This window comes from Anabrus simplex, chromosome 6 (assembly GCF_040414725.1).
Source record: "Anabrus simplex isolate iqAnaSimp1 chromosome 6, ASM4041472v1, whole genome shotgun sequence".
NCBI classification, from domain to species: Eukaryota; Metazoa; Arthropoda; class Insecta; order Orthoptera; family Tettigoniidae; genus Anabrus; species Anabrus simplex.
Window position 1 is genome coordinate 226,870,628 of NC_090270.1, and position 13,356 is coordinate 226,883,983.

Consider the following 13,356-nt stretch of genomic DNA (forward strand, 5'->3'; position numbering starts at 1 on the left):
GCAAATTTTGATTTTGCAGTTGCAATATTTCTTGTGATGTTGAATTCAGTTCATGTGGTTGTATGTACTTGCGACAATGAGGTTCTGACCCTTGTCTGTAAATTCAGTGTAGGTTAAGGTGCATTATCATTGTAGTGTAGGTCTTGCTACAGGGTAGGATGTTTTTGTGTTGATAAACAGCTAATTAGGCATATGCAAGATATTTTTAATTTTAGATGAATCGGTGAATTAACTTAATTTATTTATGTCAGGGTTACTTTTCGATTTCGTGCGTGCGTTCCATATTATCAGCATTATATGAGGGGAGGATGGTACTGAGAAAGAATAAGTTAAATAGTTTCGGACTCAAATCATAATAGGGACTATTTTTTTATATAAAATTTGTGATGAATAATTTTATGATATATAAAATTTTGGATTGAATTACCAAATCTAACAAACTTAATTGGATAAACTTATGATTTTCAAGGTAACAATTATACCGACATTGATAACTGCGAATTTGTAAATCATAATGAATTTAATGGATTTAATTAATTAAAAGATGAGTTGTGAATTACACGGCGGATGTTGCTTAATGAATTTACACAGCCTCATACATTTCATTTCGAAGAGTGTATTTAAATAAATAATTTGGTATTTAGTAAATGGTAACTACAAGGTTTATAATATGGTGAGGAAATAACTTAAAGGTATGGAGAGCAAATATGAATTTGTTATTCAAAGAATGAACGGAAGAAGTTTTGGTTGTATTAACATTTTAAAAAGGTACTTTGATAAATTAACGAAGGTCATGATGATAGATTATTACAATATTTTATTATTGAAAATTTTGAAATATGGTGGTACCAAGATATGTGTGGAATGGAATTGGATTAAAATTTTGAACTACTGAAGTAGAGTTGATGAATAAGATGAAAGGGAATTGTAATAAGATGAAGTAATGTGTTTAGAAGGATTTGAAATCTATAAGTCATGAGGTTGATATGTTATAGTCGAGGGTGATAGAGGTTGTGAACAATATTTGGTCCGAAGAGTTTATTGTTTGTATAGAAGTATATTTGCTTTGCCAAAGTTTAGCCTTTTCAATAAATTTTGCATTCGTAAATGTTCTCATTCGGATTTTTATTTAATTATTTTATTTCTTCTCTTTTATCCTTCCCGCTTGATTAATTTAAGGTTAGTTTATAATATCTGAAGATATCTCTGAGGGTAGTACCCAGTCAGCGACCCTGGGATGTCTCGAGCCGGCGCCACATTTCAAAGGCAGGAAGGGTAGAGGGTTGAATTCATTTTACCTTTCTTGAGTCATATGATTACAAATGTTCAGTTCTAACATCCTAGCACGATGTTTCAACAAGAATTGGTGGTGTCAAGCGGAGTGCTGCTAAGGCCAGAGCACAGGCCAGCTGAAGACCTCTACGTTCTTCCTCTCTCCTCCTTGGCTGCAGATATAGTGCAACAATGTGGGCTGTGTGAAAGTAACCCACCTTCGCTAAGGAGAATTCGACTGAGTCATGTGTGTTAAGGAATCGCTGGCCAGCTGCCACACCCAGGGTGTCAGTGGTCACTTGACATATGGTCTGTATCCCTTCTCTTGATGAGTTTAGAATGGGGTAATAGTAATTACAGAATGTATGAAAATTATTATCTGTACTTAATAGGAAAGTAGGTGTTGTAGGTGACGAGTTATGTGCAGTGGTATCTACCGGAGGTGAGTAGCAATAGAAGAGAAAAAGGAACAACAATAATCAGTGTGATGGCATTGTTACGAGCTTAGACTATCGTTGATCTTCATGCCGTGTTTCCTCCCCACTGGGCGCCCGTCCGGTGACCATGATCGTAAAGGAGCTAAAGCAAATGGTCCGACACCGTGGTTAGCCGGTCTGACTTCCTTTGGTCGAATCCATTGTCACTATGAGAATATTGACCGGCAGGGTAGGAGGAGTGGTGATATCCAATTTCTAATCACTAAACTGCATGCCAAAACCCTGGATTCAATTCCAAACTCTTCCGTAATGTTCATATGGAGTGAAGGTATATGACGCTACTGATGGTGATTCGTCCGCCGGATGGAGACGTTAAGCAGTGAGCAGACACATTAGTGTTAATGACAGGAGTAGGTTATGTGCTAACATCGAGTTCCACTCTCCCTCTCTCTACCTCATTATCATCTTCATCACTTCACATTCTAACACGCACGTAGCCCATAGGTGTCAACTTAGAAGACCTCCCAGCAGGTCTCTCTGGAGGCAACACGGCTTCAATCAATCAATCAATCAATCAATCAATCAATCAATCAATCAATCAATCAATCAATCAATCAATCAATCAATCAATCAATCAATCAATCAATCAATCAATCAATCAATCAATCAATCAATCAATCAATCAATCAAATTATTATTATTATTATTATTATTATTATTATTATTATTATTATTATTATTATTATTATTATTATTATTATTATGTGACTATTGACCTATTCTAATAGTTCCTAAAGTAAGAGTCGTCTTCTCCAGTTCCAGACACAATGTTCAAATCATTCAGAGCAAACAGTCACATTAAACAAAATTGTACTTCTGACTGTAATGTTGGTAACGGCCACAAGACATTATATTGTTCCTGTATCATTTATCTGTCCGCCTCTGTGGTGTAGTGGTTAGCGTGATTAGCTGCCACCCCCGGAGGTCCGGGTTCGATTCCCGGCTCTGCCACGAAAATTTGAAAAGTGGTACGAGGGCTGGAAGGGGGTCCACTCAGCCTCGGGAGGTCAACTGAGTAGAGGTGGGTTCAATTCCCACCTCAGCCATCCTCGAAGTGGTTTTCCGTGGTTTCCCACTTCTCCTCCAGGCGAATGCCGGGATGGTACCTAACTTAAGGCCACGGCCGCTTCCTTCCCTCTTCCTTGTCTATCCCTTCCAATCTTCCATCCCTCACAAGGCCCCTGTTCAGCATAGCAGGTGAGGCCGCCTGGGCGAGGTACTGGTCATTCTCCCCAGTTGTATCCCCGACCAAGAGTCTGAAGCTCCAGGACACTGCCCTTGAGGCGGTAGAGGTGGGATCCCTCGCTGAGTCCGAGGGAAAAGCCGAACCTGGAGGGTAAACAGATGATGATGATGATGATGATCATTTATCTACTGATGATTGTTATCGACGTCGACATTCAAGAATGAAAATCTCTTTCTTTTTTTTTTTTGCTAGGGGGCTTTACGTCGCACCGACACAGATAGGTCTTATGGCGACGATGGGATTGGAAAGGCCTAGGAGTTGGAAGGAAGCGACCGTGACCTTAATTAAGGTACAACCCCAGCATTTGCATGGCGTGAAAATGGGAAACCACGGAAAGCCATCTGCAGGGCTGTCGACAGTGGGATTCGAACTCACTATCTTCCGGATGCACGCGCCTCTAACCGCACGGCCAACTCGCCCGGTAATCTGGTTCTTAGAAGCATAATGGCAACGAAAATCAGTTATTGCTATGACTGAATTTCTTTAAGATAGTCTTCTGAAGTGGCAATTGCGGAACTCATATTTAATTCCTGGAACCCGGACTTTTTAGTTAGTAGTAGGTTAGAATGAAATGTCGTAATGGCTTTTAGTGCCGGGATATCCCAGGCCGGGTTCGGCTCACCAGGTGTAGGTCTTTCTATTTGACGCCAGTAGGCGACCTGCGCGTCGTGATGAGGATGAAATGATGATGAAGACAACACAAACACCCAGCCCCCGCGCCTTTGGAATTAACCAATTAAGGTTAAAACCCCCGACCCAGCCGGGAATTGAACCCGGGACCCTCTGAACCGAAGGCCAGTACGCCGACCGTTCAGCCAACGAGTCGGATGTAGGTTAGAATGAAACTTACTCAGCAAATAGGTACTATACGATAGCCTGCACAACGGTTGTGCTATGGGATTTGCATACACATTAGGGGTACGGTCTATCAGAAACCCTATACTTCATGTTATTCTCACTACATTACGAAAGAGCGGGCTGGAGGACACACCAAATTAGTTTGCATATTAAAAGCAAAGCAAAGTCATCTCCGTACAGGCCATGAAGGTCGTGGGGGGTGGGGGGTGGAAGGTAAAGGCTTCCACCATCCGCAACCTCGGCACTTGGGGCGGTAGAGTGGTTAGCTCTACGCCCGGCCGCCTTTGGCCCCAGGAATTAACTCGGTACTCATTTTTGGAGTAGGCTGAATGAACCTCAGGGCCGTGTGCTCCTGCGGAAGTGGGAAACTCCTTTCTCAAATTTTTCGACTTACTGACGAGGAATCGAACCCACGTCCTTTTGCGTGAACCGAGCACGCCTTTACCGCCTCGGCCAGGCAGCCCCTATTCTAACCCAACACTGCCTAAAAATCCGGCGTCTGTTTATTACTATTTTAGAAAAGTATGGGATAGCTCAAGTAACTTATACATACGCTAGGCCTATACAAAAAATGTAGTGTTATACTGTTTTTTCCCTCTACTTGTTACGAGAACAAATTTAACTGTGAGAAATGACATAGAAGCAAACGGCGGAAATCCTCACAGGCATTATTAATTCATTTTGGGGATCAACATTCAAAATTATGAATTTATCTCCCTATAGAATAAGTGTTTGCGAATTATTTTCGGTTGCTTTACTCACACTATGGTAGGGTGAGGGGTTACGAATTGAGAATTGTGTCGCTCATATGAACAAGGCCCAGTTTAACGACTGGATGCCGTTCCCGACGTCAATCCTTTTTGAAAAGAATTACTCGCTATCGCGTATTTCAGTGGTGGATGGCACTGTGATGTGTGTGAATGAAGAGGTGTTGTGTCAAGAAGGACACAAACACCCAGTCCCCGAGCCATTGGACATGGCTGTAATACCCGACCCGATCGGTAGGATCTTCTGAATCGAATGCTCGTACACTGATCATTCTGCCGAGGAGTCGGACTAGAGTAAGGATCAGGCTGATGACCTAGATGTTATGCCCCTTTCAAGAACAAACAACATCATCCATCAATCTCCCATTAAAGTATGAATGCTCATAGTCATGCCCATGCTAAGAGTGTGAAAAAAAATAACGTTCAATTTTAGCTGGAATGCTCTCCCGTGCAATGCAGAAAGTCCACATCCACCCTTTTGCTTCTAAATCCAAAAAAATTGGTTATATTTCAGATGCAGTTTTTCATTGTCTTCATTCTAGGTAGTTTGTCGGCGAAATGATTAAAAAAAGTGGTTATACATAACTTAAGAAATACATAAGTTAACTTACTTCAAATTATTTCAAATATTTTGTAGAGAAGATCACACTCACCAAAGTTCTTCTTCCTTTTTCATATAACACTACCTGAAAGAAAAAGTAAGATTATGTTAGAACTCACCCTTAAAATTACTTATAAATAACTTCCTATATTTTTACATACGCAACGCTTCTTTTAAGTTACCCTTTATTCCATCATTCCCAATACCTTCTTATCATTGTTCCCGCCCTTTATACACTCAATAATTCTCCCTGATTTCATGTCTGTTATTTCCAATGCATAAATAATTTATCCTGAAAACATATTTAATATAAATAACAAAAATAGAATATCCGTAGGATAAATGCCTGGAAGAAATGGAACTCGACCCAAAGACGTGAAGATTCTAATGTGTTCCGTGGAGCTAGAAAAGACGCAATCAGGGTGCTACGAAGTGCAAAGCGATCGTATTATGAGAAACAACAGTTCAAACAGACTGCTACCGAGCGAGTTGGCCGTGCGGTTTGGGGCGCGAAGCTGTGAACTTGCATTCGGGAGATAGTGGGTTCGAACCCCACTGTTGGCAGCTCTGAAGATGGATTTGCGTGGTTTCACATTTTCACACCAGGAAAATGCTGGGGCTATATAAAGAGCCTTGAGACCATAAAGCCTAACTGGCTCCTGCCCGCAGTTAGCGAAAGGAAGGGACTAAGATTCCGAGTGGGAATTCAGTACGCCGGTAGTTATCGCAAGAGGAAATCCCTCATAAAGCTGAGACTGTATGGGGTCTGGTGCCAGGTATCAAGCCTATTGTATTATGTTAACAGTTCTATCCGTTTCGGAATACCTTAAGTGTAATATAGTTAAATACTAACTGTAGTACCCGGCGTTGCCGGATAGTTTCTGAATATTTACCTTTAAGATTTGTATTACCAGTTTAGTTATGTGTGAAGTGAATTTTTATAGAATTCCTTTTTGATTTTCAGATTGATATGTTACGATCTATTATGTAGTTTTAGAATTATTTAGATGTGTTTGATTTCAAGCTTTAGATTATTTCATTTTCGAGTAAAACTTCGTCATTATGGAAGTTCGAATCGACTGGGAAGTATTTGATCCTGTCAAAAATTAATGTGATAAGTATATGTATTTAGCCGTCGCACTATAGATACGATGTACAGGATTTCAATTATCAATGAGACTGTCCCCCTCTCGATTATTTTTATATCTCACTCCCGCCTCACCCTCACGCCAAAGGGGGCTGAACATGAACTTTAAAAAATCTGGAATGTTACCATTCATCTCAGTGACCCCAAAAACTGTAGATTCGACACTCTTTTCGATTATTTTTATATCTCACTCCCGCCTCACCCTCACGCCAAAGGGGGCTGAACATGAACTTAAAAAAAAAATCGGAGTGTCACTATTAATTTCAGCAACCACGAAAACTATGGATTCGATACTATTCTAGATGATTTTATACCACCCCCCTCGCCCCCTGCCCATAAGGGTGATAGGGGTGTCTTACCCCCACGCGGTTTGTCTCCTGATACTAATTGATAAGTGTACCAAGTTTGGTGAAATTGCTCCAGTGGTTTAGGAGGAGGTGTGTCATTTACACACCCACACACACACCCACACACACACACACACCACACCCACGCACACACATACATCCATTTTTATATATAGTAAGAAGAATAAGATAAGATTTTTTTACATTGTTTTTCGATTATTTTTAGATCTCACCCCCTTCGCCCCCCACTTGGACTTGTAAAATATCCGGAGTATTACTATTCATCTCAGAGACCCTGAAATCTATGCATTCGAAACTGCTTTAAATTATTTCTATATCTCAACCCCCCTCCTTCGTTCCCTACCTAAAAGGGGGCTGAACTTGGACTTTAAAAAATCTGGGGTATTACTTTTCAACTCAGCGACCCCGAAACCCATGAATTCGACACTATTCTCGATTATTTTTATAACTAACCCCCCTGACCCCACTCCCTTAAGGGCGCTAGGGATGGCTTACCCCCACAGTGCTCGTCTCTCGATAGTAGATAATACGTGTGCCAAGTTTGGTTCAAATTGCTGCAGTGGTTTAGGAGGAGATGTGTCATTTACACACACACACACACACACACACACACACACACACACACACACACACACACACACACACACATCCATTTTTATATATACAGTAGTAAGAAGATTTTTATACTTCACCCCCTTTCCATCCCCGCCCAAAGGAGTCCTGTGAGTGCCTTACACAACAGTATATTTTTTCCAGATAGTAAGTCTTATATGTAGTTATGTACCAATTTTGGTTGGCAGCTTTGCCCAAACGTACATGCATGATCTCGCTGCTCTAGAATCCTGGAGCTGACGTTGCCATGGTTACGGCAGTTCATTTCTTTTAACCGATTCCTAGAGCAGGGGTAGTGTGGTGCCAATATCTCCGTAACGGTTGGTTTTAGGGCCTTAAAACATGGTTTTCGGGCCCATAGGACTTACCGAGTTTTGTTCTTTGCGTCAAGAGGATTAAATTGAGCTTTGTCTTGTCCTTATACGACAAATTCGATATTTTGCCTATATAAGCCTATTATTTTTATATCTCCCCCTCCCCGTGCCCCGCACCTCGAATTGTTTTGAAAATAAAATACAGCCCATGTTACTCACTGGCAATGTAGCTTTCTATAGGTGAAGACATTTTTAAAATCCGTTCAGTAGTTTTTGAGTCTATTCGTTACAAACAAACAAATTTTTCCTCTTTATAATATTAGTATAGATTTACAATATCCCCGGATGCGGAGGAAGGAGGTACGAATGTAGAGCGGATGCGGATACTATTTTGTATATACGCTCAGGGCTCTACCCATAGGTAGTGCAAGAAGTCAAGACAATGAAATACAATTTTGACACCACAGACACTGTTGTTCAGCTTTGCTCTAAAACGTCCATTGCTAACATTGGGTCCCTTTCCGCGCAATGAGTCACAGATGCAATTATCTTTACTATTTAAATCATAATTTGAATCTTTTAAATGCCAGTCTAACAATGTACAAGCAAAGTTAAATAGCGCGATCTGAGAAAAGAAATCGCGATTTTTGATAGCAAGAGTGGAAAGCGATTTTTTCGGTGTTCCGGCAGAACGGATGAACGACAAAACGTACCGGTACGTACCACTCGGATTTTCGCAACAAAACTTACAACTTTGATGATGGCCACCTACGAAGACGCCATCAGTGACTTTCCAGTATTTTCCCGGCTGCAAAACGTACCACATTAAGGGTACGACATGAAAGGTGGGAAATTCGAGGTATGAGTCACCCCTGCGTCACATCCCAATAGGCTAGCGGCGAAGTGGTTTTGCCTTGTTAGTCATTATCACCGTGACATCTTACGTACACACATAATATAGTGCGATAGCTTGGAGTGTGAACATGGAGATAACAGTTAAGTGTCACTAATGAGGGCGGCTTGTCCCTCATTTCGACCGACACGAAACGTGGTGCTATCACGTTGAATAGAGTTAGACAGCAGTACGATAATTGTTGTTTACCTATAAAATTAGAAGCGAGTAAAGTGGTTAGTGTCCTTCGAGTTATCACGTTTGTGGATTTCCGGACGATGCTCAGTTAGAGGCGAAGAAGTGGATGTAAGAAGGGAAGAAAGGGGTTCGAGAATACACTTCAATTAATTACCAAGGTTTACGACGATGCTTTACGAAACCTTCACGACTAAGGGTAGCGTCATTCTTGTATTAAAAATGTGTCAATAAAACCTACCTATTTTTTTCTCATCTTAAATCCAGTATCTCAAGAACGGATAGGAGCAGGAGAATAAACACATGGACTATTAATTGTCTGTGTGTTTAAACAATTATTTTAGAGCGCCAAGTGTCTTCGTTGTTTTCATTCCCTTATTACGATTAGATTTTTTTTTACCTTGTAGCCGAAATGCCGAGACAAGAGTTAATGAGAAGAACTTTACAGCGGCAGAGCCGTAAAGTGCAGGAAATACAAAGGAGTGTAATGTATTCTTTCAGTTAATAACAATAATTATAATAATAATAATAATTAATAACCATTGTAATATGATTAAAATAATCAAACAGGGATAAAATAAATTAGTACTTAATCGCCTCACACTTGGGCATCAACTGAAATATTATTATACATGACTAAATTAGCTGAAATAAATTGAAGTAAAATACATTAATAAAAATAATTAATCGAAATGTCCGTAGTACGAGCGAAAGAGTTCACCAGAAAGGATCTCTCGAATTTTGATAAGCATGATAATTCTCCCTCCCAGGGCGTATACATAAAGCTGCGTAGTGGTACATCTGCTTCAGGCCTTACCTAACCTTCTGAAAACGACTAAATAGGTAGGAACTGCACCTAGGTTTATCAATAACTCCACTGATTCTAAATTAACTATATTCTGAATAATATCCGTGCATGAGCAAAATGTACATAAAATACATTCACAAAATACTGCTGGGAGACTCCATATTTACAACAACAACAACAACACCAAAAACCAAAACAGTGCGAAATCAAAATCGAATATCAAGCTACCATTTGCAGTCAGACCAATGAAAGTTCATTACAAAGCATATATACTGTATGTAGATGAATACCCTTCACTGTCTCAGTGTGTCAACACAAGTTGCATATTCTCATTATTGGCAATTGTAATATCACACAGATACTGTACCTTTATAATACTGTGTTCACTGACTCTAACACTTGGTTCAAATGTAAATTAACTCGAGCAACACACGCTTGTTGTTCCAGAACATAAATGATGGAAAGTCTGAGACACAGTACCCCATAGCTCTCACCAACATATAAGACACCAAGCCGCCACAAGTGATAAAATACCAAGTGCCTGAGCACTCCACAGTTTGTAGGTCAACCACGTTCTACAAACATAATAAGACCACGTTCCACAAAAGTTACATCTCCTCTCCACCAAAGTTTGAAGTCAAGTGCATTTCACAAAAGTTACCTCTCCTCTCACTACCAAAGTTTTCAGTCAGGTCTCCGTGTTTTCTCACATGCCTATATAGACTTCAGCTTCCTCCTTTTCTCACATGTTACGTCGAGATTGATCCTGGCCATCCAGTCATGAGTAGAAGATCCTCTTGCCATACTAAGGGCACGCCATGAACCTCTTCCGTGTCCCATGAGAACAATATCAACGGACTCTGTGCAGTTCCATACGTCTCACGCAAAGTTTCCGAGTTGTGAATAGCACTGTTTTCCCATCCGTTTGTACAAACCGAATTACTCATATCACGTATGGAGATCTTCAAGTTTAAAATATTAAAAATGAATATACAAATAAAATAATAATCATAATAATAATAATACGAATAATGACAATAAAATCTCTTACTTCTGAATACAGTGCGAGGGTGTGATATATGCCGTATCACACTAACAAACTGCAAGTAAGTGGTTTTCGATTAATAAACACTTAAGATTCTTCACAATGATTCTTTCTTGTTAACTGACGATGGGGACGATAGCAGAAATTAAATTTTCTGCGGTGAGAAAGGCAACGAGACCTGGAAATGCTTTAATATTTTCTTCAGATGACATTTTTAAGTGCTCTGGTAAACACTTTTCTTAGATGTACAACATTCAGGCAGATTTTGTTAATAATAACCTTACTGGCTTTACATTCCACTAACTACTTTTACGATTTTCGGAGACGCCGAGGTGCCGGAATTTAGTCCGACAGGAGTTCTCTTACGTACCAGTAAATATACCGACACGAGGCGGACGTATTTGACCACCTTCAACGACCACTTGACTGAGCCAGGATCGAACCTGCCAAGTTGTGGTCAGAAGGCCAGTGCTTCAACCGTCTGAGCCATTCAAACCGGCACAGGCAGATTTTGGGAACACCGATATGGAAATTGATATCAACCCCACTGTGTTTTCTTTGCTACTCAATAAGAAGAAAGAGACAGGTTCCGGCTCATTCTTCAGGCTGTTTCTTAGTGGAAACCTAGAAGAGTGAAAGTGGATTTTGAAGTAGCATTCATATCTGCGATATGTAAAATTTTACCTTCGGTAGAGATCAGTGGGTGCTTCTTCCATGCCTTTGGCGTAAAGTTCTAGAATTCGGACTTTCGGTCGAGTATCAAGACAATGAGGAAATCCTTTTGCATATACTTACGTGACCTGTTTAAGTATAGAGGAAGTTTTTTATTTATGGCTAGAAATACATTCACAAACTGCGGAATCCGCAAAGGTAAATCGTTTTGGGATAACTGCATCTTATGGCGCAGGGACATCTTGAAGATTTGTGTCACAGAATTAGCAATGCAAAATGTGTGAGGCGTTGTTACCTAGCAACCGTGCAGGCTGTGACGTGAAGTGTTGATGGATAGGCATGATTGAGAGGCGTACAGAAGCCTATTTTATCAAAGAGACCTCATCTCATCATACTCTAGTGCAGGCATCGTCAATTGAGAGCGAAATGCCTTCGGAGCCAGTTTGCTCCCCGCTCTTGAGGAACGAGAGCAGCTTAGCGGAGCAAGTAGGGGAATAAGTAGGGGAAGTGCATGACGTACCGGTAGTATGTACTGAAGGCCAGTGGCGCAAGTACAGTACGGCCACGGTATGCAACCCGCCTGACTGCTGCTCTCTTGTCACGTGACCAACACCCGTCCCGAGCGGAGCAAGTAACACCGGCTCCCTAGAGCAACTACGTGATGACGTCTGCTCTAGTGAACTAATTATTTTATTTCATTCATCCTAGTTTCATAGGTCCCGAGTCAGTTTCACCCTTTCGACGCACTGAATGTACAGTGCATCAGTGCACACTTGTCGACTCCAAATTTCATACAGATAATTTCTCTCCAAAACGATTCATTAAATGCAAATAAATCAATCGTTATCAATTTGAGTTTCCTTTGTTGATATATATATATATATATATTGTGACCGTGAGGCCACAGCTGTAGAACAGGTGTTGATGTGGCTTGTGTTCGCTTGTCGGCGAGATGGGGTGTGCGCGACCTTGGGCGAGGACGAGACCAAGTTTTTTTACGTGAAGAGGGCGGCCGGCTGGCTAACAGAATAAAAATAAAAAAATGAAGGTTGGCGAGAGAAAGAAGGAGCGCGTGTCACCTGTAATTGCGAGGAACGATATGAATAAAATACTTATAATATCTTTGGTGGCGTGACGTGCATAATTACGGAAGGCTCAAGGATTAAATTAAAATAAACTGGATAAAAGAATAGCACATTTAGGGGATATAAATTAAAAACTGAAATTTTGAAATAATTTACACGACCTTGTGGCTAAAATGGTAATAAAGTAGTATATTCGTACAGCAGAAGAATTTAGTATCTAAATTGACTCTACTTCCGTGCATGTGCACCAGACACGATATTTAAGCTATGTGATACGAGCACTCGCTCTCACACACATTGACGTGTTCTTGGACTATCATCGCCAGTCGCCTAGAGCCCTTGACAGCAAGACTTTCAACGTGGAACCTCGTGCGTACTGTCGTCGGAACAGTGGCTTCACTCCTGTGCTCTACACTCCTGATAATTGTGTACAACTTAGAACAGTGCTGTGATCAGACGTCGAATGTGCAGATATTAATCCCTTAAGTACGTGTCATTTCCAAAATACAGTTACGTGTGTGTTTGGAGCTTATTCTAAAGCACTTTGTGTAAGTTTCAGCTTTCTCACGAGTGGACGCGGAAGACGTGGACGTGATCATTTCCAGAAGAGGACGGAACTTCACATTATGGATTACCAGTGCTTCACCATGAAGTTCTAAACCGTCGACCATCGCCAGCGGCGTCGGGATGCAGATTCTTTCATCCTAGCATGGCTGATTGAGAACCCAGACTTCCAGACGTGAAGATTTCTTCTTAAGTCGATTACGTCTCATTTATATCTGTTCTATGTAGTTTTGTTCTATTCTTTCTTTCTTCTTAGTAAGCTATTTTGACACATTTTATGGTTGTTTATTTGCTCGAATATGTCGTAAAAACTGACACATGTGATTGCTAAATTACCATGTGGCCATGAATTTGACAGTGAGGGTTCTGATAGAGTTATCCATGTGTTATCGACACCATCTTTGCTTATTGAG

General features: G+C 40.7%; 1 protein-coding gene across 2 annotated transcripts in view; it reads right to left on the reverse strand.

Annotated features, from left to right (window-relative positions):
- The window catches only part of LOC136876365 (sodium-independent sulfate anion transporter), an 812,595-nt gene that overhangs the window by 556,603 nt on the left and 242,636 nt on the right, over positions 1 to 13,356 (reverse strand). For both annotated transcript variants that reach the window (XM_067150255.2, XM_067150256.2), the window contains exon 2: positions 5,294 to 5,326. The gene's annotated coding sequence lies outside the window, so the exon portion shown is untranslated. The remainder of the gene's footprint in view (positions 1 to 5,293; positions 5,327 to 13,356) is intronic.